At 43.7% G+C, this 25,617-nt stretch overlaps 1 protein-coding gene across 2 annotated transcripts in view; it reads right to left on the reverse strand.

Moving 5' to 3' along the window:
- cntn1a (contactin 1a) overlaps nucleotides 1-25,511 on the reverse strand; it is a 59,250-nt gene extending 33,739 nt beyond the window's left edge. The window contains exon 1 of one of the 2 annotated variants that reach the window (XM_077007189.1): nucleotides 25,366-25,511. The gene's annotated coding sequence lies outside the window, so the exon portion shown is untranslated. Of the gene's footprint in view, nucleotides 1-5,145; nucleotides 5,169-25,365 lie in introns of those variants that run through there. The other variant, XM_077007190.1, reaches the window with a different exon arrangement.
- Nucleotides 25,512-25,617: the final 106 nt, after the last annotated feature.

A 25,617-nucleotide genomic window follows, 5' to 3' on the forward strand; every position in this document is an offset into this window, starting at 1 on the left:
CAATCCTTTTGGTGGCGTTCCCAGACCAGACTGTAATGCTCCCCATCAAAATGCTCTCAATCATGCAGGTGTAAAAATTCTTTAGAATTGCGCAGGGTAGTTCTCCCTAAAGTCCACTGAGTTACACCTTTGACTTGCAATTCAGAATGAGGTGGTTCTCCTTACATGAGTCCTCTTGGTGTCTGAGAGATTATTCTCACAGATCAAGCCCACATTGTCGTGAGCACACATGACAATAGTGGTAGGGCTGGAAGTGGCCACACAGTCAAAAGTGCACAATAGTGTACAATAGGGCTCCTCCATGGGAGGAGCACCAACCTGTCATGCTCCAGTGCTGAGGGTGAGGGAGAATGAGACTGCCCACCCATACTGCTTGAGATCTGACCGCCAGGGAGTTGGACATCCACTGGCACATAGATTGGTTTAGTCCCAGGTCCTCTAACATGGTGACGAGTGTACAGTGGTAAACGCTGAGCAACAAATGGCATTTTAACATAAAGTCCCTTTCTTGCTGAGTTAGGCCTGTGTGCAGTATGTGAGACATGCCGTCATCTGTTGGGCGCTTGGGGCATTATGCAAACTGTATTGGATACAGAAGGTCGAGCAGTGGAGAGAAGTCTCTTACCAGCTTTCCAAAGCACTTAATCGCAACTGAGGTCGGGTCTCCTGGATGGTAGTTATTGGGTCAGAAGGGCTGGGGTTTCTTTAGCACATGAACGACGTGTAAGGGAGTTTGTGAATTACTGTTTGTGACCCTTAATTTGAACATTCTGATATTCTCTTCTCTGTCTATCTGCCCCTCAGCTGGAACTTCTATTCCAAATGCTTTCTTCTCGTCCTTTGCCCCCACATCCTGTCTATGGAGAAGACTGTCTCAATTGCACCTCCATTTCACATAAGAACAATACCAATCATACATCTGTAGTTGGGATATACAATTTTTACACTTAACCAACTGTTTAGCACCACATCGCAGTTGTTCTGTATTTAACTTCTGTATCATCTTCATCAATAAACTTCAGAACTCCTTCCTGACTCTCATGTGTGGTGAGTCTGTTCTCCTGGCACAACACTGAGGGCTGAACAAGTTTACATTGGTGTTTGTGAACCCTGATGTCACCTATGTCTAGAGACAGCATCAACGCCAACACAAGGATGGACTGTATGAAGCACTCGGAAGGTTATAGACTGTGACAGCCATTGGTTGAAAATGTCCACAAACACGAGTGCTAGCTGGTCAGTGCAGGCTCAGAGGACTCTACCTGAGACGCCATCTGCTCCTGCTGCTTCCTTGGCATCCACTTTCCTGAAAGCCTCCTCACTCTGTGCTCTGAGATGGTGAAGGCATGGCCTGTTTTGACGAGCTTCACGTGCTTACTGCCACCAGCACCACCGATGCCATTAGCACCGTTGAATCTGCTGGCTGCGACCTCTGAGCGAACATTAAAGACATTCAGCCCTTCCGACAGAAATGCAACTGCATTCTCCATTCTGGTGGGTGGTACTTTGTAGCCTGCTAGTGTTATCGGTCTTTGGTTCCTAGAGCCAACCTAACGTAAGTGTGACTCTAGTGCCCCCCCCATCACTTCAACTCCTTCGCCACTCTGCACGTGCTGTAGGACACAGACGAGCACTTGTGCATGCTCCCAGTGACGAGTCCAAACTGTAACCGGCGGTGTGAGACCTCAGGCCAGTGCACATGGTTCTATTCAGCTACTCATTGGGAAATGTTCTGATGGTGGTTTTGCGGACCATAACATCCATCAGTTTTCCAACAAAACCCACAATTGCTTCTGCAAACTTGCTGATTTCAAGTCCCTATCTGTGTTATCAGGAGCATTCCATAAGGCGGCCACTGATTGGTGCATCCAACACACACCCTCTGTCAGAGCAGGAGATTCCTGTTTCAGCCTTTATTTGTGATCAAGTGTAAAGAAGACGTCAGCATGGTCTAATTTACCAAACTGTGCCTTGAAGCCATCTCCAAAAAGGAATTGTCCACTGTCCTTTCACCTCTTATGGGACGATTGATGTGTTGGAATGAATTCAAGATTCAACGCTTGAGGTGGGCACGGTTAAAGTAACCCCCTCCGATGAGTCTGGTGTTGGGTGAGAGCGTTGTGTGATTCACATAAGGCAGCGTTCATGTCCACCTCCGGTGGAATATAAATGGCACTGACTATATCCGAAGCAAATTCTCAAGAAAGGAATAAAGGGTGGCGTTGTATGGTCAGGAGCTCCAGGTCACATGTGCAGAAGCGTGTGAGGGGAACTACGATCGTTGTCCCACCAGATACTGCTCACCATCTCTCATTCCACCTGTTCTTCACTCCACCGTGCTGTCCAAGCGGAAGACCCAGAACACTTCGACCAGGTGGATGGCGTGGTCCATCACCACTGGGTTCAGCCATTGCAGTTAGGTTCTCTCTGGAACTTAACCCTGGCCCATATGTCAACCAGCTTGTTCTCTGGAGAGCAGACATGGTCTAGCAGGTTAGCAGACGGGGCAGAGCGGTGTTCCTGAGCCATCAGCGTGTTCCTGATGCGGTTCAGCCCCCTCAGGTCCAGCGCTTTGGGTCACGTCTTTAGCTCTTCCACAGCATCTCACTTGTCCAGCATGGCCAGCGTGTTATGAACAGTCAGGAGTGAGTAGACTGCAAACCAATGCAAATAAAAGTATTTCTATTATAGCCGATAAGAGTGCTGCAAAAGGAATATGCAAGAAATTAACAAGCAGTGGGGCTTGTGCCCCCCAAGTCTGCTTAAGGACATTGGCTATGGTAAAGGCTTCTTTAAGAGCACAGTAATCTGTCCCAGCCTGCAGTCTTAGAAGTTCCCTCTATGGGAGTGCAGCCATGCTGCTGATATTGCGAATAAAACGTCTATAATGATTTAAAAAGCATAAGAGCGTATTCATAGCACCCCTAGAATATCCTCGTCCTAATACAGTAGCAGGTAGTGGTGCTCAAATTGAAGACCCCCAGGTGGTTGGAATATTCAAGGGTAATGTCGACTCCATTCTCAATCTTCAAAACCTTTATTGGTTGTGGTTCTGATGGCTGCTGGAGGCAGTTGCAAACTGAAAGGAGACCAGAGAAATTTTCAAAAGAAACTTTCTCTGTGAAAATAAATCTTTTTTCATACCCACATGAAAGTGATAATCCCTTAAAATGGGTTTTTATTCTCTCTGCCTACATTCAAATGTTCAACACCCATCAAAGCCTGAACCCAAGTAATAAGGTCCACTTGGAACCTGCATCTGTAGCAAAAGTTCTGTATTGTTCTTCCAAAACCAAAACACTTCCAAAATAACATGCACCAAAACGTACTGTAATCCTGCAGCTCTCCACATTATGGCAAGAATTTTTAAATAGAGGTTTACTCTGAACGCCAGACACAAAAGTAACATGGCTCTGTCCTTTCACTAAGAATAGATGCATTTGTTTATAGCTACTGAACTGAGAATGCTATGTCTTGGCAAAACATACATTTGTACACACAGTATCATGAACACACAGTATCTCTCTCTCTCACACACACACACACACACACACACACACACACACACACACACACACACACACACACACACACACACACACACTTTCTCTCTGTGCAACTGTGTCTTTCCCCCTCCATCTCCCTTTCTCACTATCCCTCTTTCTCTCTCTCTCTCTCTCTCTCTCTCTCTCCCCCCCCCCCCTCTCTCTCTCTCTCTCACACACACACACACACACACACACACACACACACACACACACACACACACACACACACACACTCTAACGTCTGAGCTTTGCAGCTGGAGCAAGACACAGTAGGGACTTCATGTGCACACAGATGGTATCCTAGCAACACCTCTCCAAAGCAGCAGTTGTGTTTTTCTAGACTGCGTTTTAGTGACAGTGAATTAAACTATACAAACACAAATACTGACACCCCTTTGTTTTCAGATGCCATGAGTCTGGGCTGCTATGGTCATCTGGTCAAACAATATCACCAACAAGGCAGAACAAGTCATCAGTATACAGGCTTGGACTCCCACATCCCCAACTGCACAAGAACACGAATGATAAAAGTGCATTAAAATTCAAATCTCTCTTCAATCTCCTCAACCACACAGTGTGACCTGCGACCCTTTCTGTATTCATGGATTTCCTTCACTACAGACCCAAGAGCTCAGTGTGGTAATAGAAACAACAGCTGCTTGCTGTGCTCATAGCGTTACACCACGCTATGAAGCAACTGTAAGGCTACACTGCACGTACACGCCGTCGTTAAAACACAGATTTACAGACACGCTGTCCCACCTCTGAGCCTCTCACAGGCAAAACCGCCTTATCGTATCACACTCAAATCAGCAGCGATATGATGTTCAAACAGCTGTATGATTATCTTCAAAAGGAAATCAGTCAGAGCTCCTACACCAGACCCCCCCCCCCCCCCGTTACTCCCCCCCTCCCGTTACCCCCACCCCTCCCGTTACCCCCCCCCTCCCGTTACCCCCCCCCTCCCGTTACCCCCACCCCTCAGATCTCTGCTCGTTGAGTCCGCACTGAAATTACAGAGGTCCATAATGAGAAGACGCAGGGCAGTAATATTTGCTGAAGCTAATATAATCTTGATTCTCCATTAAACTAGGTCTGGGTTCTGCACCCTCTCAACCATACAGGCCTCAAGTTATTCACTCCATGGTTTTAACTCCACCTGAAATGTTCCCTTACCAATCAGTCGGTACATTGAGAACGTGCACCGTGTGAGAGATTACGAGCAGCTTTCGCTAAGACCGTCTGCTCAGTTCTGGGAAAGACGACGGCTGGCTGGGCAACACCACACAATGGCTGTAACCTCAGCAGCTTCAGGCCAAAGAGCAGAGCACAGATGCAGGTCTTCCCTCCGCCACACCTGACACATGACTCACTGATGACTGTACTGGCTGCGTTAGAGCGGGGAGACGAAAAAAGCACTGCAGCTTTCCATGACTGCCCGGGGGTGGAGGGGGGTGGGTGGGGGTTATGGGTACCATTTATCATGCTGCACCTGCACGGCCGCCTGCTCGGACCACAGAGCTATAAATTATTAATCAAAACTATTGATGAGCAATGCCACTCAGTCTAAACACATGCACAGGATTTTACTGATTACCTTTTTAGTAGAACCTCCATCCTGTTATGGAGGATGTGCCGTTCTGCTAAATAATTGGATCTGCATACAGTCAAGGAAATCCGACATCCCCCACTGGAGCCACTAAACGAGTCCATTACGGAAGAGAGCCGAGCCTCCTCCCGTTTGGTTCTGACGGGACGGAGACCATCCAGAGGAGACTCAATACTTGCACTGCAGAAGTGCAGCGTCAACAGACTTAGCAAAACACAGGCTCGCTGGCCGGCGGCTCCCTACCCACAATGCAGCGGGAGGTTGAGCTGACAGAACTGCTCTTCCTGGAGTTTTCCTGAGAAGAAAACTCTTTTGCAAGATTGCGAGATTAAGACAGAATTGCTTTGTATGATTGTGTCTTACAAAGCACAGTTGCTAACTTGGGGTAATAGCAAGAGGAATGTTCCAGAAACCTCTGATTGAACACTTTGGATTCATCAGAAAATTTTGTCTGTCAGTATATTCAGAACCCCTCAGCTGAAACATATGAAACTGCAGTGCAGGGGTTCATCTAAAAATAAAACATTTACAATACAATGCAGCAAATTAGAATAATGAACATTATGCACTAATTTTGGCTTTTCAAAATTACTGTAACAGCAGAAGGCAAAATTCTGATTAACATAATAATGATTAACATTTCTCATCATTCTTTGTGCTTTTTACAAAACAAAAACGAAAGAAATGCTTCCAGTTGAGCTATTTAACTGCACAATATGCAGCTGTTGGTAATTGAAGCATTATTGAAAGCACTGAAGCCCGTCTGACTGGGTCAAAAGTGGAGGTACTGATGAGCCATCCAATGAGCATGCATGAAGCAGAAAGGCCCAGCACTATCTAGAAAACCCCAGCGTCATCCAGAAAGCCCCAGAACCATCCAGAAAGCCCCAGAACCATCCAGAAAGCCCCAGTGTCATCCAGAAAGCCCCAGAACCATCCAGAAAGCCCCAGCGTCATCCAGAAAGCCCCAGCGTCATCCAGAAAGCCCCAGAACCATCCAGAAAGCCCCAGAACCATCCAGAAAGCCCCAGTGTCATCCAGAAAGCCACTAACATGTGGACTGCCAAGACTTTTCCACAAACGATGAACTCTTGGCCAGGAACACGTCAGTATTGGGGCAGACGAGTGGGTCACACATAAAGGCATGCGTTCATAATACAACGTCTAGCCACACAGACCAGTCATGCTGGATCTCATGCTGGAGTGGGATCTCCACCAGGATTGATATTACTGCTTGTCATGGTAATGTTCTCCACTTTAATTCCACAGACTCCATCCAGCCAGATGGTAACGAGGGCCAGGAGGCCATGACAGTCAGCGTCAGCAAGCATGTGGAGTTGATATGGTGACTTCATTCAAGGGATTTCTGAGCTGCATCATACAAGAAGGTCACAGTAAAAGGTCATGTGTTGCTTGCGTCAAAAAAGGAAATCATGTAATTGATATTAATTCTGCAGCAGAACCAAACATCTAAATAAATAAACAAACAACACAGGCACGCAGCATTTTGTATGAATTCCAACTGCTGATTAAAATGGATTATAAACCTTTATATCTGTAATTGACCTCGCGATGGAGGTACTTCTACAAAAGCTGAGATAAATTCAGGATGTTACCTTTGATTTCTTCTAACAGAAAACACAGCAACTAAGATGTGAGAGATCTAATCTGTTATGTAATCTGTAGCATCTAATCTTCTTCCTCTTATTCCCTAACAGAATTTAGACCATCGAAAGACAAGCAACCTCAGCATCATACCATTGGTCTCCAGAGTATAAAGATAAGCTCAGTATGACCCGTGCTAAACTAGACAGAGAAAACCCCTCCTCCGCATCTTTATATGCTCAACAGATATGTTCCATTAACACAAAATCCAAAATCCTACCCTAATGATGACATTATAAACAAGCCTATGCTTATTTTCCAAATGCTGCTATGGGTTAAAAGGATTGCCAGTCATGCACAAATCATTTCATTTAATATCCTTCACTGCAGCACAGACATTGCAATGTTTAACTCCTAGTTCATTACATCACATCAGGAATTAATGACCACAGCGCAGAAGCTAGAACACATTCACAGCATTAGGTAGAGACGTTTAAATACATTATTGGATTAATGAATGAATCCAGTGTTAGGCTAAACAGACCTTCGCCGTGGCCATAAACCACGCTACTTCATTCTTCGTTATTCTCAGTCGTTGAAGAGCCATGTATTTTTATTTTACTTTTTTTTACAATAGCCCTTTGTCTCATACAGGTGTCATATGTTGCCTTTGTCTCAGAAGACAAAATGAGCCGCCTCACCTTCCTCTACCGTACCCTCCTAAAAACAAAAGTGCCACCAAAGCTCCCTAAATCCTTAAAGTCTATTGTACCTTGCACAAATGAGCAGTATAGGAGGGATCTCCAAGCTAAGCTGGGCAGAGAAAGGATGGAGTCCTTGGATGAGACGTCAGGCTCTGCTAATGCTAGCAAGCTTTTTACCCAGCAGCCCTGCCGGGAGCAGCTCCGACAATGGGGTCAAGCAGATAGGGGAGTTTCTAATCCCTTAAGCAGGGCTTCACCTCCTCCTTCTCCTCGCCCATTCAGTTCAGTCGTGACCTCGTTCCAGCAGCAGGCCACATTTTGAGCAATTACGTCTGAAGAGTAAACACAGCATTTAGCATTCAGTGTGATGGTGCTTTCACGGCACCATTAGTGCACTGTTGGCCAAGGACCTTTGCAGTTCAAGGAGAGGCCATTTAAGCTCCAGAACGCTCCAGTGGACTACAGATTCCTATCCGCGGAAATTCCTACTGTGCCTCAACCATGCAAGCAAGTTCCGAAGTGCACAAATCGCAAAACAATTTATTAAGCTCAGACAGGTAAAGAGGCACTCAAATAAGTGGAAACACTCCTGTCATCCAAGCACAAATGGACACAATATTAAAAGGGCAACCAAGGGGTGGATTAAGGCCGTTCCACCATAACGTGGGGCGTTGTGCATCAGCCCAATTCACTAGAGAGTGCAAAATGGGGGATTGAGGAGGAAAGAGTGCTGGTTTTACACTTGTGTACATGCCTACCCCTTTATAAAGCAAAGAATAGGTCACAGCTAAGAAGGAAAACAGCTAATTTTACTGAAGAAAATATAACTAATGACTGTCCTGTCTGAGGTGAAACTGGCATGTAACACTTTTACTTTGTTTAGACCTGATTCCTGTATTTACACTATGCAAACTTGGTCTATTATTAGACTGTCGTGCTTACTATGAGGAGCAGAAGGGTTCAGTTTGTAAAAGTTCACAGTTGTCAATGACGTTTACCATTTTTGATGGTTCACATTTACATCTCCATCATTTGGCCCTAATGGCACGTCTTCATGTCAACATAAACAGATTAATATAAAGAAACTATTGGACTAAACTGCCCAAAACATCAATTACTTTGAGACCTTTTAAATTGCATTTTATAAATCTTTCTAGACTCATATTCAGAGGCAACACACCACCGGCCACTCCGACAGGGTGATGAATAGGGTAATCAGTGCAGAGATGTGAAGAGAAAGAAGTGGACATATCACTTGGAAACATTTTGGAAGAACCACTGTCAGGGACCTTTTGGATCTGAGCCGGTTTAAAGTTTTTCTCAGCGAATGTCCACAATGCAGCAGTGTCTCACTAGCTATTTCACAATCCATCTTAGTGAAGTAATTCAGATGAAGGAAACCATGGAATTCCTTAGAACTGATTTTCACCAGACCAAGCAAGAGACAAGCAACATTTTAAATCATTACACTGTGAATTCAAGCCCCTCTCAGCAAGGAGGTTTATTAAGCCACTATACTCCCGAGGACGTGTATTAAACCACTATACTCCTGAGGACGTGTATTAAGCCACTATACTCCCGAGGATGTGTATTAAACCACTTTTCTCCCGAGGATGTGTATTAAGCCACTATACTCCCGAAGACGTGTATTAAGCCACTATACTCCCGAAGACGTGTATTAAGCCACTATGCAGCTGTGTGAGAAGAAACCACATAACATACAATATGCTTGTGAAAATACTTCTGGGTTCTTTATCTTTATAGTAGTCATGAAAGCACATGATACAGGAAAATAATGCCACATATTCCCATAGAACACAGCACTGCGGAGGCTGAGAAACAACCTGTATCTCATTTCCACTAAATGACTATAAATGACTTAATGCTGGTGCTTTGGTGTTCTAAGGAGATGACACGTGCTATTTGAGTTAAAGGAAACAGCTGAACCGACAGGGTGTAATACACTATTTGTTTTGGTAACACAATTACATGTCACAATGCATGCAGGCAAAGAGCATTATAAATATGCAAACCATGAACACATCAAGTACATAAAGACACATTCATAGTTAGAACTCAACATCAAATTATGCGTTCTGTGTTTTAAAAGCTAAAACAGTTTAAATCAACCAGACTTCAATTGCATGTGTTTTATCACTGTTGGGTTTCTAAAAGCAATGGTTAGGCACATTCCACTGGCCAGATGGATTTAAAAAATCCCTTAAGCAAATAGTACTTACAAATCCACAATAGTGCTTTTGAGAATGCCTGATGACACTGTTCTGGTAAGGACAGCTATTAGAGTAACTGTGTGCGTGTGTGTGTGTGTGTGTGTGTGTGTGTGTGTGTGTGTGTGTGTGTGTGTGTGTGTGTGTGTGTGTGTGTACGAGGGGGGGTCCATTAAGGGGGCCGTTACACAAACCCCTCTTGTCCGTGTACACGTCAGGGGAAGTAGGAGAGTTGAGCCAGAGCTTCACAGGATGGTCCTGTTAATGTAGGGGAAAACAAAACAGCCCATCAACGTGTTATTAGCCCCGGTCTGGAGGCAACAGCAGACCAGAGTGGTGCAATCGGATTAGGAGCAGCGAAGACCCAGCAGCTCCCCAGTGAAGATCTGAAGCTACCAGTATAACAATCACAACAGCAACTTACAAACTCAAACAAAAACATCACTAGCATCAAAGCTTTCCTAAAAGCTATGTTCAAACCTCAGTGGACCATTAGGCTTATGGGTAAGCATACACGTGACAGCTATAACAAACATTGACTGCACACAGAAGCGTAATCATTCGGAACAGATATTGGGTTTGAGGGAGGATTCTGGGACGGCAGGCTAATCCTGTAAGTGTGTCGCATGGTCCTTTCACGTTTCCTATGAGATGACTGGATCCACCGGTACCTTAGCCGCCCCGTTTCATGCTAAGCCAGCAGTCATGGCTGAGACGGTCTCTGCCTCACGCACAGGTACTGGGTGAAGGTCGCAGCGAGGTGCTGAGGTGTGATGCTTTGGCATTTCACGGGGGATAAAACACGTTTAGCGCAGTAGCGGCATTCGCGTGTCCCACGCGGCTGTCCCAAGGAAGTGGTGAGCCAGACATTTTCACTGCGGTGATTTGCGGAGGCAAACAGCACAATCTGAGTGCTGAGAGATGCAGGTAATGTATACACAACACACACACACACACACACACACACACCAAAAGCACCACATAAATGCTGCAATTGTGCATACTGTAGCCTTATCCTGTTTCCTTCTCCTGCATAGAGACTCATGAGGCTGCGTTCATCCAAGTGTGACATCAGTAATGCTGGTCTCAGAAACCTCACACTGCAGTGCCACCTGAATACACACTGTCATGCACAAATACACAATTCTGACTACAGGACAAAAAATACTGGCATCTGGACTTTACTTTAGCACTCAAGATGCAGAAAACAAACAAACCAAAACAAATCTAACTCATACCTCAGCCATGAAACAAAAGGCACCCCACCACACATTCCCCAAGGTCTGCAGTATTAGACTGAGTGGCACAGAAAAGCTCACTCACAGAATCCAACCAATCAGAGTGGAGGGACACTTCACAAGTGAGGTTGCGTGAATGTGACCTCACAAGTGAGTGCATGAATGAGACAAAATGAGAAGGCAAGACACAAAACGAATAAGCCGGTGGGGACAGAAAGGAGACGTACGTCCTTTGTAAGCATCCAACCAGACAGAAGGAGAGGATCTGAGCACACAGAGGGAGGAAGATGACGGCTCATCACAGCCTGAAAACAAGGCCCACCATGGCCAGAACCCCCCCCCCCCCCCCCCCCCCCCCCCCCCCAGCCACCCACACAAAAGACACAACACCAATCACAGCAGCCGACTGCCAGCCAGGCAGGGAGCAGACTCCTCCAGCGTGGTCTGTCTCCTCTGATTCACCGCCACCATCCCAGCATGCATCATTAATGCAGTGCGGAAAACTCTGCATGGTCCTGCTGATCGCATCCATAGCCTATTGATCAGCACATTACAGCCATAATCACAGCGCAGCAAACAGCTGCTCGCTTGCGCTCTACAGACTCCTCCTCACATGCAGACCTACCATGGACCTGACTGCAGACAAGGTTGACCAGCTTGGGGTTGGGTCTGAAGGTGGTGAAACACTTGCGTGTCAGTACATTCCCCTGGTATCCAGTTTCGCTTCTGGGCCAAGCCTCCGTGGTCACATGATTCGTCAGAAGGATCTTGAATTGAAGGCTTGTATTAGAAACGACCCTGTTCTAATCTAAAGGGAGAGCAAAAGCCCCAGTGCGTGGGTGTACTGAGTCTAGGTCATTTTATTGGCTTGAAAATTAGGCTAACCAACAGCTAACACCGGCAGATTCACCAGATAGATGTCTAGATGGAGATGGAGAGAATTAAGGAGCGGTAACTAAAAAAGTGACAGATGGCAGAGGCAGGGAACGTGAGGGAAACAGGTAAAGAGACGAGGCAAAGAAAACAAAAGTTCACTTAAATATATCGCTATATTCTAGTATGTTCTATTTCTTTTTTTCTTGTGATTCTTTGTCATTGTATGAAGCAGCCATTATAATGACCCGTAGTGGCCCGGAGGCTTCAGACATTCTGTACTGTTGCTGCTGCATTGTGTCTGCAGTAATGAGTCCAAATGGTAATTCTCTTTAATAGGGACTCCAGATGCGGGTCAGTGTTCAGATCAGACTGACGGATGAATGACAGTGTGCAGTGTGCTGGGAGAAAGAAAGACCAGGGAGCAGAAATAAATGTGTTTATGACATTCTGTTCATCGCTGAAATAGATTTGGTAAACAAAGCCACAACACAATTTGATTAATCCAAGACCCAATTTCAAGTTTACGAGTATCATCACAGGAAATAAGGTCTGGAAAAACAGCCTACTGTATTTCATCATTGTGTCTTACAAAGCATGCGCGCCCAGAGTTGCACTACACGGGCCGGTTTTGTGAACACAACCTTATAATCAATATGAGCAGCGTGACTAAGATCAGGAGGCTTGGGATGAAGCAGAATGCTTCGATTTCATGCTTTAAATTGAACGCGTTCGTTTTGAGTTTCCTCTGTGTTTTACATCAGCTCCTTGAACGCTGTCCATCGACTGCTCAGCCCACCACGCTCACAGCAAGGCTCTGCTCCAAAAATGACTTCCAATTGATTCATTCGTCAAGCTCTGCTTACACAATATACCAACTGAACACGCCGGCATCTGCATACAACACACATATGAACACAGCAGGTTTGTGGAAATTACTTCACACGGGACCTCTGTGGAGAACCCTGGTCTTAGATCTACTGCGGAATGTGCTGTTCCGTGTTATAACACCTTCCCCACCCGGTACAACCGTCAGGGATCCGAACATTTGTAACAGGGCTGCTGAGTAACCCAAAATCCTTCTCTGCACAACATTTTTTAGGCAGCATTTACAAATTACAGTGACGTAATCGTCTGCATTGCCACCACTGTAAAAGTTTACTTGACACTAATGACATGGCGGTGGGCAAGAACAGGAATCACTTTCCTGACGACCTGCGAGTGTAGGTCTTGAGACGTGAATGGGCTTTTGACAGGTCTGTTTCGCAGTGTATATCTCAATTGTTTTGGACAAGTGGTGCATGCCACTCATCGCCCACAAACGTCCCATAATTCCCCAATTGTGTCTGGTGCTTTGTCCCCATGAAAGACACTTTTGGAGAGTGCTCGTCAACTGCAGACGTCTCCTCTCTTCTCAATAGAGTGGAGCGAGTGCTGTGAGAAAACAGGACAGGAGAAATATACTGCCTCAGTTCAGAATAATAGTCTGTTTCACATTTGTCAGGCTTCAGTGTGACTGGCACAGGGCTCTCTAGGGCAACACAGAGCTGGCATTGTGGCCACCTACTGTATGGATGGATGAAAGCCAGGACAAAAATACAATCAATCAATCCTTCCAGCCTCTCAGTTCTTGTGGCTTTGTAGTACAACTCAGCTAATAACGAGCGTGAGTCAGGAACCTGATTTCATACGCTGACATAATTGTCAATCGCGGGATGATACTCTAGGGCCACAGCACAGGAGTGTCACGGTCACTCCCAATTTGTTAATGTAAATGTAAATGTAAATGTAAAAAATGTAAATGTAAATGTAATTTGTTTTGTCGCGGTTGTGAACTTAGTGAACAGTGCCCTCTGAATCCTAGCTAGCCCCTCCCAACTGAGCAGCGCTCTTCGGCTTTATCTTCCCAGGTGATCGTGACAGCCCACACAGACTACCGTCTGTCCCCATATCGGAGATCTCATAAGAGGTCAGCGGAGCAGCGGTGGCATGGTCCCGCTCGATGGCGGAGGATAACGTAATGCACTGATGGCACGGACAGGCCTTCAGAGAGGCGGCCGTATGGAATCACACCAACGAGCAGAACAAATGGGCAAAGGAGATGCGTTGGAGTGTCGGCAATAATTCAATCAGGCAATGCAGTTACAACCATTAGCACACAGCAGTCTCCCCGCCCATCTGGCCAGTGCTGCAAAACTCTGCCGTCAAAACACAGAGAACAGGCCGAGGAAGTTCTCATACCAATAAGTCGAGAGATTCAGAATGCAAGCGTTAGACCAGCTAGACCAAATACCACTTTGATATTCTGCAGACCATCTCCCAGTTATACCAAAGAATGAAGCCACACAGGGTTGTTTATGTATGTGTGATACACTCCTATCCCCAACTTCTTCATTTAAATTAATCAATATCCATTATGAAAATACACTAAATTCTCTAAATAAATAAATAAAGTGGTGGAAAGGAAAGAGGAATGAGGTAGAGCAGGAAAAATGGAAACATGAGGAAAGAACTTTTATTTACAAGCAATTAATGCTTCTTTTGTTCCTGCGCATGTGTGATCAATACATCTGGAAAAGCTTGAACAAAAGGTTCCTCTTAGTTTGATGAACAGCCTGCTGAAAACTGTGTCTGATTAATCGCATCTGCAAAACTCCTGATACTCCTTCAAACGCCATGATGCCTCAAGACCTAATATGCCCTGTAAGAACAAAGTAAAAAAATAACAGCAACACAATTGCTCCTGTGAATTTGTACCAGCTCATCCAACCCAGCCATGCCATTTATCTTCTGTAGCTCATCTGGAGGTGCTAGCAACACAAGGTCATGGGGTCGTTTCCCAGGGAGCACAAATACTGTCATATTGAGAAATATGCAAGTCACTCTGGATGAGACCATCTGTCGAAGCAAATGAAATGTGAATGACCATGTCAGTGGTGCTGGTAATAGTCTTAATAACAATGAACAGTGTAGAGAGTGGCTTAAATTAGAGTGTTACACTATGTAGATGTAGGACGTATGCAGATGTAGGAAGTATGTAGATGGAGAAAGTATGCAGATGTAGGAAGTATGTAGATGAAGTATGTGGATGTAGGAAGTACGTAGATTAAGTATGCAGATGTAGGAAGTATGCAGATGGAGGAAGTATGCAGATGTAGGAAGTATGTATCCAGGAACTGTAAACACAATGCAGATGTTCCCAGTGAAGAAGGTGTTGAGTTTATATAGATACACAGAACCTATAAAGTGATTCAGAGTACTGTATCTATGCACCACAGACATAGATCACCATCTGGAATGTCACCTCTGCTGATCACTGCAACTCCTCTCATGAAATCAAAGTTGTTTTCTATGATGTTAGTGAAGCAACTCCAGGGAACTCCATGTAAACATCTGTTCCATAGTTGCAGGAAACATTGTAAATATACACACATACATTACACAGTTGTACAGTCACAGTTTGGTTCACACTGAGGTCTGGATATCATGGTTCAAGTTCAACACAACAAAAATAAAGCAACAACACTCCTAAAATAATAACACTAGGATTCTTTTCATTTATTTTGAACAAACAGCAAAGTTAGCTCATTCCACATAGTGTCATATAGTGTCATTTGGTCCCTGAGGTACTTTGTACAGCCTACAATATATTAAGCAGTGAACATACACTTTCACATTTCCTGATGAGATGTAAATACCGGTTGCTTTTGTAATGTTTCTCGCCCTGCGTGATTTTGCATGTAGATAACACTGAAAAGAAGCCTGTGCGTTTGTGTTTGTCTGTGTTTGTTTTGGCCTGACTCCAGTGACTGGTTGGTAGGTTGGTATATGGTAGTGGGTAACAACACTGTCTTTTGTTGGGGGAATGGGGCTCAGTCCCCTGTCTGTCTAAATACATTACACTGTAGTTCAGTCTGGATAAAAGCATGCCGAACTTATAAATATAAAATTCCAATGATTGGCACATCCGGGTGATGGCGTGTTACCCACACACACCCCTACAACACCGACACACACCATCCTCTCTCTCCTCCCTGTAGTAGTTCACTGGGAAGGTGAAATGTTCCCACACAGCTGAAAGAAGCATGCATGTCTGCTAGCTGCCGTGTGTCATTCACATTCACCACAGTAACCGACTCAGTCACACGTCAATGGGCTTGAGCTAAGCTTAGCATAGCAGGATGGCCTACTACATACTGGTTTGCAACACATACTGGTTTGTAGTAGAGTCAGTATGCGAGTAGGGTGTAAAAGGCCATTTCAAACCGCCACTGTCAACTTGCTAACAGCTTAGAGCAGAAGGTTTTGAGTGGGCTCCGATTAAATCGAACTTTCTCTTGCATTATCAGTAGGCTATACATACACACGTATACATACATATCAGAAATCATCAAACATTTAGGGTAAGTGTACTGTTAGGGAAATACTGTAACCAGAAAAACACCTACAAATCTGTGAAAAAAAAAGAATTGTGCTGAGTCAAAAAGATATTACTTGGTTTACAAAGTTTTACAAAGAAATTATACAAAAAAGAGATTTAAGCAATAAATGAAAAAGAAATAAAAAATTTTGTTACTGGTCATTTGATACAACACAGGCAGCTCTCCTCTTAGCTCGCTCATATGATCTATTACTATATATAGATCAGGTACTTTTTAGAACAAAACGAATTTGAAGATTCAGGACAACTACTCAAAACTCATGACTGTTGTGGATTTTTAGGGCATCTGGTCAGCCAACTGAAGGCAATGTAGTTACATCATTTTGACCCTTTTCTTTCACCCGAACCTGGCACCAGACGTGCCTATGTGCCAATCTAAGTGCTAGCTACACACACACACACACACACACACACACACACACACACACACACACACACACACACACACACACACACACACAATATGAGAAGCACTTTGCTTGCTCAGCTGATTAAGGACCTCTGTCCAAAATGTCCTGTGCCATGTTTCTAAAAACCTGAAAACTTTGATTACTTCATGACAATTTTTCGTAATACCTCCCCCCCCCCCCAATCATGAAAGCTACCATTAATGCATGAAGGGGAGACCTGCTTAGGACTCCTGACTCATGTAATAACCACAATAAATAATCTTTGAGGTAGCCCCAGGAAAATGGATGATTGTAGGGAAAAGGTCAAAAGATCAACCCACTTAGCTGTTCTGGTAAAGAGATTGTGTCTGGGATTTCAATTTGAACTGAAAGTGATTTAAAATATGTTTGGTGCATACAGAGAAAATAAAAACACAGCCATACTAACGAACCAATAAGGAATCAACCCACTGTGAGTCATTTAGATGTGCCTGTCACATCTGTGCCAAACACTTTCATAGTTCACCTTCCCAACGCAGTGGAGTTGATATAAGGCATGACTGCCCCAAGAGAAGCACTCTGATAACCTGCAGTGGCCACTCCCATGAGCTCAACATCAGGGTTTTATAAACAATCGATTCGTATTGATTTTCCAAAAAGCTGGTGAAGACTTTCTCATGGTAAATCACTGCCAGCCTGAAGACACAGCAGTCACAGATTGAGCAAGTTCCCATGCTTGCACTCGTTTTATAGATATCATGTTGATCATAGTGTATCACACTGTAAAACAGTGATCTCTGGTGTTTTTGGTTATATTGTATCACGCTGTAAAACAGTGATCTCTGGTGTTTTTGGTTATACTGTATCACACTGTAAAACAGTGATCTCTGGTGTTTTTGGTTATACTGTATCACACTGTAAAACAGTGGTCTCTGGTGTTTTTGGTTATACTGTATCACACTGTAAAACAGTGATCTCTGGTGTTTTTGGTTATACTGTATCACACTGTAAAACAGTGATCTCTGGTGTTTTTGGTTATACTGTATCACACTGTAAAACAGTGATCTCTGGTGTTTTTGGTTATACTGTATCACACTGTAAAACAGTGGTCTCTGGTGTTTTTGGTTATACTGTATCACACTGTAAAACAGTGGTCTCTGGTGTTTTTGGTTATACTGTATCACACTGTAAAACAGTGATCTCTGGTGTTTTTGGTTATACTGTATCACACTGTAAAACAGTGGTCTCTGGTGTTTTTGGTTATACTGTATCACACTGTAAAACAGTGATCTCTGGTGTTTTTGGTTATACTGTATCACACTGTAAAACAGTGATCTCTGGTGTTTTTGGTTATACTGTATCACACTGTAAAACAGTGATCTCTGGTGTTTTTGGTTATACTGTATCACACTGTAAAACAGTGGTCTCTGGTGTTTTTGGTTATACTGTATCACACTGTAAAACAGTGGTCTCTGGTGTTTTTGGTTATACTGTATCACACTGTAAAACAGTGGTCTCTGGTGTTTTTGGTTATACTGTATCACACTGTAAAACAGTGATCTCTGGTGTTTTTGGTTATACTGTATCACACTGTAAAACAGTGATCTCTGGTGTTTTTGGTTATACTGTATCACACTGTAAAACAGTGATCTCTGGTGTTTTTGGTTATACTGTATCACACTGTAAAACAGTGGTCTCTGGTGTTTTTGGTTATACTGTATCACACTGTAAAACAGTGATCTCTGGTGTTTTGGTTATACTGTATCACACTGTAAAACAGTGATCTCTGGTGTTTTTGGTTATACTGTATCACACTGTAAAACAGTGATCTCTGGTGTTTTCTTCTGCACAGCTGAAGCTGTCTGGGAGAGGTAAGAGTTCCTGTGCTCACTTGGCGTGCTGTCTACCTCATCTCCTACTACCCTCGTCTTCTCATGCAGTCATCACACACCCTACATAAATAATCTATCATGCAACAACGCCCTCTCCTCCTGGTCTCCTCACTGCAAGAATACAGAGCAGGCTAATGCACTCTGTTTGTACACTGAAACAACCAGGACCCCGTTCCACAGAAAAAGAAACTGTTGAAAAACCAAATTTTTAGCATTTAAGAAGGAGCAGAACCACTGGGTCGTGCACATAAAGCTCTGTGCAAAAGTCTTAGGCAATCATTAGATTTGTTTTAGCAGTGGTATTGGGCCATGGCAAAGCAACACACATGCGTTTTGGCCTTTTGGTCATTTATTTGTTTGTTTTTATACTGCACACAAATGTATTGTATTCATTTAAATGATCACATTTATCAGCGTTGTTCTTAGTGAGTTATCTTATATGTCCACATTGGCTTGTTACAAAAAGATAAAGAACTGTAATAATGCAAATCAATCAATTTCACAGTAAGAACTTCAGCGTAAGCTAGTCCTCAGTTATTTTCTGTACCTGTTTGAATTTCTCACACTTTGATCAAAATTATTTGCAGTAGACATCAAATTGATGTCATGAAATTAGTTATTTCTCAGAAACTGAAGCAAAAGCCATGCCTCTAGCATAGTTTTAGTAATATCATAGTTGTGCTTTTAGAATTGCTAAGCAAATTAGCATGATTAATGAAGACAGCTCAAAGCAGCAAATTTAAGATGGCTTCCCCAAGCATGCAAAGTTTAGCTTTCTAAACTGATAACCCTGTCTAAATTTTAAGACAGGACCACAAAAGGGGAGCTAAGAGCTTGTTTTGCTCTGCCTATGTTTGAATATTGTGTGTATGTGTCTGTGTGTTGCAATGAGCCCCAGCAGTCAATAAATATGTTCCCGATGTTTTCTCATGACCCCACATTGTTTATCTTAGCTGGTTTACTGTAATTGAGCACACGCACGCATGCGTATTTTGTGGCGTCTTTTCTTCGCCACATTTCGGTGTTTGGCAGCGTCCAGAGAAGCCACGGAGGGATCTCCCTTTGAGCTCCTCCTGAGGACACAGAGCAGCGTGACGTGGAACAGCACAGAGACCCGTTTGCCACGCTCAACCAGCACGAATGCTAATGTCCCGACATCAATGCACTCTTCAAGGGGAAATTCTGCAACCACAGTCAGGAACACAGAGACCAGGCAGCTGAGGATCAAGTTGAAGATCAACCATTAAACCAATTTTGCAAGACCTACTGCAACACCAAGCGAATGGTAATTCATCAGCAGCCGTGGCTTGGGCATCAGGGCCACCATGAGAAATGCCATGAAAACGCAGCGTCCCGGCTCGGGGCTGGAGACAGTTGCCATGAGTGATGGCGCTTTCACTCTGGAGTGGGGGAGGGGCAGCACGATCATTCAAAATCAAATAAAAAAGGCCTGGAACAAAAAGCAATAAATAAAATAAAAGTATTTTAAAAAACAGGGCTCAGAGAGAATGATGGGAGGTGAATTGACATTCCAATTTCTTAGCAGTGCCCAACTGTTCAAACAGCATCAGAAAATGATGCAGAATTGAATAAGAGTGATTTCATGGCAACTGAATAATTATGTGACTGCTGTTACCCCCCCCCCCCCCCCCCCCCCCCAACCCTCCCACCTCGAGCTTTGATGCATTTCCGCTTATCGCCTGAGTTGGAGAAAACTATTGATCCACAACTTTACCGTGCAAGGCCAAAGGATGCAGGTCCGGAAACCCTAAATGCATCGTGAGGTCTTTGCATGGCAAATATGACATCTGTGGTCTTTCACTTGTAGAGGCCTCACATTTATACGCCATTACTCCCCACTTCTTGTCTGCCTTACAGAATTCCAAGAGTATATCCACTAAAACCTTCAGCTAGTAACCAATTAAAAAGATGCTACAAAATTATTATAACATGTTAATAAGCTACAAATTATATTCTGGTTGTTAATTTTGCACTGTGACATTTCAGTTCAAGTACAATTATAAATGTGTTAATCAACATTTCATAATTTAAATACATAAATAAACAATCAAATGTATGCCATTATGCATAATATTTCCAATTTATGGCCGAATCTATATTCAGTGCAGAGAACCTTTAACTTCCGGATGACTGAACTGGTTCGGTTTCAAAAAATGAAACTAATTAACCACAAGAAACAGGGGATGTATAATCCATTTACGTTAACACATCCTTGCTCAGGTGAACATTCAAAAGACAGCGCCCTAAATAGACTACTGCAGTCATACAGTAAATCTACCTGGTGACATGGAAATCAGTGACAGATCGTAATTCACAAAGGGAGAGACAAAACCTTTGTAATCAACTCCTTAATCAGGTCCTCATTTCCCTTAAGACCTCCATTGTATCATTTGAGCTAAAAATACCAGATCTTCTCCATCAAGCATGAGCTTCCTGACACTTCAATATCAAAGCTACATGAACCATTTACAGTCATGAAAACAGTCCAAATGCCACTTGCCAATAAGGCTTCACGGGTGTTAATAGCAGAGGTGCTAATGTGAGCTCATTTATTTTCAACTCAAGAAACATGAAACAGTTACTTGAGAGTTTTAAGATGAAATCCACTAATCATAATCAGTGCACAGTAATCTAATTTTTGCAGATTACACTGACACTCAAACACTGATGGATGGATGTGTTTATCAAAAACAAGCATCACCTAGACAACAATCGTCACAACAGTTGTCCAGATGCTCTGAATTCCTCTTGCCAACATGAATACATTTAGCTGGTTATTAAACCAACACAAGTATATGCCCTCACAGTCTTAAGTCTCATGCCTTGCAAATGGACCTCAGCCAGTGACTGCAGTAACATTAAGAGTATCGGCCTGTCCATTTCCTCAAAGAGGAAGACGAGCATTTGAGGTGAAGAGTTTAATGAGATATTAATGAGTCTAGAGTATCAGTAAGGCTGCTATCTCTCATGACCAGGAAAGCAGAGATGGTGCAAAATCACAACATAGAATGTGAGAGAGTGTGAGGGAGGAAGAGAGGAAGAGCATGACAGAGATATGGGAGGAGCATATGGTCACGAAATGGGAACCCTCCCCCATATGGAGAGCACCCTGAAGGCCATTTAGAAAAGGTACACACACACACACACACACACACACACACACACACACACATGCACACAGGCAGAGAGAGAGACACACACAGAAGTACTCCCTTGAGCTCAAATTATATGGCACAAACCCTATTTCATATAGTAATGGAGATCAGAATTTCATAGCACTCTATTAGTGAGTATTGATCACTGATTGAGCTACAGGTAGCACCATGTGTCATGTTGGTCTTTGTGTACAGATCCATGCAGGGTGCTTACACAGAACAAACATGTTCCCTAGCACTACAGGCTAGAAGGAGGATCACTGTTCATTGTGCACATGCGGGGGGGGGGGGGGGGTGGGTTGGGGGGGGGGGGGGGGGGTTGTGTGACTCAGACCTCATCCCTTTTGTTATGGCAGACATTGTCCAGCAGACAGACAAATGTGCAGTGACACAGTCCATCCCAGTGTCCTGGTCGGTCAAACCCAGGTCACTGGAAGAAACACCACAATACATTTATCACTTTGAAACATATCTTTTAAAATAAATTAACTCTGACAAACTACTTATATAATCCTTTGATTTCAAAGTAGCCCAACTGTTCATATGGATAATACTATTACTGCTAGAATGAACAACGACATCTTTTGTTATGGTGCTCCTACAGAGCTTAAGTAATTCTACACATTTGCACCAAGTTGCAAATTAGAATTCCATGAGGTTAGAATTCAAAAGAATTTGAAATATGGCTCACAAAAGACAGTGGGCACAATAATAGGGGCAGGTCTACCTTCCAACTGAAAATAATTCATCCCAAGGAATGTCTATGAACAAAATAGGTGCCAGACCGTAGTCTGCCCCTGGGAAACTGAGCCATGACATTCATGAGAACAACCTTCTTTATGTTTACTCAAGAGACAACATGGCACCACTAGGAAACCTGCTAGAAAGTTTCCTAGAAAACCATCAAAGACGTGACAGGAATCTCTGCATGTTCCCTGTAATCATGTACTTGAGATACTAATGTCACACATGACTTTGTTCATATGTAGATGTTAAATATTCATTTGAAGTCTCTTATCTGACTTAAGTCTAGTTTGTTCCCTATTCCTTCTACTGTCTAATAACAGTGTGTTATTATGTTCAGCATGTAATACTTGCACTAACTGAGACAAACGTCTGGCCAGGGAATTTGTTACTTTCATTGTATTGTCTGTGTGCCTGTGTGTCTTCTAGTTGGAACTTCTCTACGCGCACTACGTCCCCACCCCCCCATATCCTGTCTGTGGAGAAGACTGCATAATACCCATCGTACATTTCTTGTTGACACAGAGGATTTTTACCCTTAAACAAATGCTTTGCACAACATTCTAGTTCTTCTGTATTTAATTAACTGGCCATCTTCATTAATAAACTTCAGAACTCCTTCCTGACACTCATGTGTTGTGAGTCTGTTCTGAGGGCTGAACACATTTGTTAACCTTGATGGCTGTAGTCTATTGCTCATTTGCCGAACATTCCTCAATTGTGTAACATACTTGTTAAGTTGAACAGATTCTGTTTTGAACTCATTACAATTCATAGAAAAAAGTTGTTTATAATCCTGTTTTAATGTTTTTAATGATTTTGGTGATTTTTACTTTGTAATCCCTGATGGTAGAAAAATTGCCTGCGACAATTGGTTGTGATTTCATCAGTATAAAAAACATTAATAGTTAAGATGTGTGTTTTAAGATGTGTGTTAAGACGTGTGTGTTAAGACGTGTGTTAAGACGTGTGTTAAGACATGTGTGTTAAGATGTGTGTTAGGATATGTGTAAAGACGTGTGTTAAGATGTGTGGGCATCATCCCGTTGTGTTCGAGCAACACTCTAAGCAGAATTGCTCCATCTCTTCTATCAACATACTCATATAAACTGCCTTTCTGGAAAGTGTGGATTCCTTTGGTAATGCCATACTATATGTTTGTGGCGAAATCATTGTCAAACAAAATCTTGATTCTAGTGTTGAGGGTATCAAGCACACATTGAGGAATATGACTAATAATGTAGGCTGTATCTACTCCGTTCCATTGAAGGAATGAGATTTGCAACTGCTATAGACATTTAATCTGAAATGCTAGTCTTTAATTATGTAACATCTCAATGTGAAATGCCAGTACTGACAACATCAGGTATGCATCAAATCTTTAAAACAGAAACCAGGGACATACAATTAGCTGCATAAGATGAAATGATGTTTAGAGTCCAGCTGATAGGACTTGTTGCGAGTGACATTACAGAAACATACTGCTTCAAACATCAACAGGTCCCCATTCCACGGCACAGTATGTCACCCAGGATTCACACTGGATTAAAGAACAGAAACAATATATAGGCCACAGATAACAATACTTAAAGCATTGGGCTCTCAATGCACACACGAGCATGTCTGCAAGACCAGTGTGGCGTAAAATGCTTGTTTCTATAAATGCTGGTCACCGTGGTTACACTAACCTTAATACAATGAGCACAAGCCAGTCATCCAGCAGGACTATTCCCCACTGAGAGGAAAAGCAGGCGCTGAACCCCAAACCAGCAGGAGTTACAGAGCAGAGATTTCTTCTCTCCTCCACATGTTTAGTGTGCGCTCACAGCAAATGTAGGAGGAATCTTTAGAAGAGCTTTTTCCGTCTCAAAAGGACCGAATTTAATGGAGGCCAACCAAAAATCCATTTCATGCGGATGCCTTTTTATGTATTTCCACAACAGCTATCCAGAGAAATCCTGACGTACATAAAATATACTATAAGGGCAACCTGTTTGATGTTTCACACACAGCCAGGCGAACATATCCACGGTGCATTTTTGCAGCGGATGCTTAGACATCCTTCAATCAGAGGGTCATTCAGTGTGTGAGATGCGGTGAGAACCCAAGTGAACTGCACGCGCTTGCTCCCAGCACCAAGTGATGCCAAAAAACCACAGCCTGATCCAGTACGGACATTGCAACACCGATACGGATTATTCAAAGATTAGCAGAGACCGTTTCGTGACCACGACTATTTATGATGTCTAATGTGCGTTGATGGGTTCGGTCGGGATGCTGGGAAGCCCCCCGGACTCGCCCTACCTTGACCGCCTTCTTGCAACATATCAAAAAGGTGATATGGGTATCCGTCTTACTAGCATAGCCTATATATCAGCGCAAAAGCTGAATCAATACTAAATATTGTTATTTGTTCAATACGTAGTTTTCCTGAAATAGCTATGCTCTGGAATGCTTTAAAAGCATGCCAAGTCGGTTAACTGAATGTCAGAATAAAATGCACGTTTTTAAATGTGCAACGACATATACCCTAATGTTGACATGTCCACAGTGTTTACGGATTTAACGTGGTACCCTGGGTGTGCACAGGTGCCAAATCAAGTGTGCACGAAGATACATGCAACGATTCCTTGCAGCCCAGACGTGAGCATTCGTGCACGAGCACATTCACGCCTTACACAGACACCTACGTGCACGTCGTATAAACGGGTGGTCATCGGGGTGACCCTCAAGATAGCTACAGGAAAATACAGAAGAAGGCAAGAAAGCAGCGAATGTGTGAACACTGTGTGTACTGGTCTGCATTGCGGTACAGCAGTAGCAACATATCCATCCGTTACAGACCGCGTTTCACCTGGGCTCACAGCGTCGCCTTTGCCCCGAGTGGCATTAAGCGTTGATTGATAAAGTGTCCTTACCTGCGAGACCGGACAATGTGTCCGCGTAACCTTCACGAGACACACCTGAAGCAGCTCCGCATCGTAGAAGTGAGGCGCGCGGGCAGGACGCGCGGCGCCGTTTGTCTGGAGCGCGCGCGGATTGGAGGAGCTGCACTGACGGACCGTTCGGTGGTGCTGAAGCTGCTTCTATTGGGCCACGCAGCTGCCATCTAGTCGTGCATGTTTGTTATGATGAGAACAGTAGTGGACGGTCTCAGGCAGCTGGCACAT

This window comes from Brachyhypopomus gauderio, chromosome 5 (genome assembly GCF_052324685.1).
Source record: "Brachyhypopomus gauderio isolate BG-103 chromosome 5, BGAUD_0.2, whole genome shotgun sequence".
Classification (NCBI taxonomy): domain Eukaryota; kingdom Metazoa; phylum Chordata; class Actinopteri; order Gymnotiformes; family Hypopomidae; genus Brachyhypopomus; species Brachyhypopomus gauderio.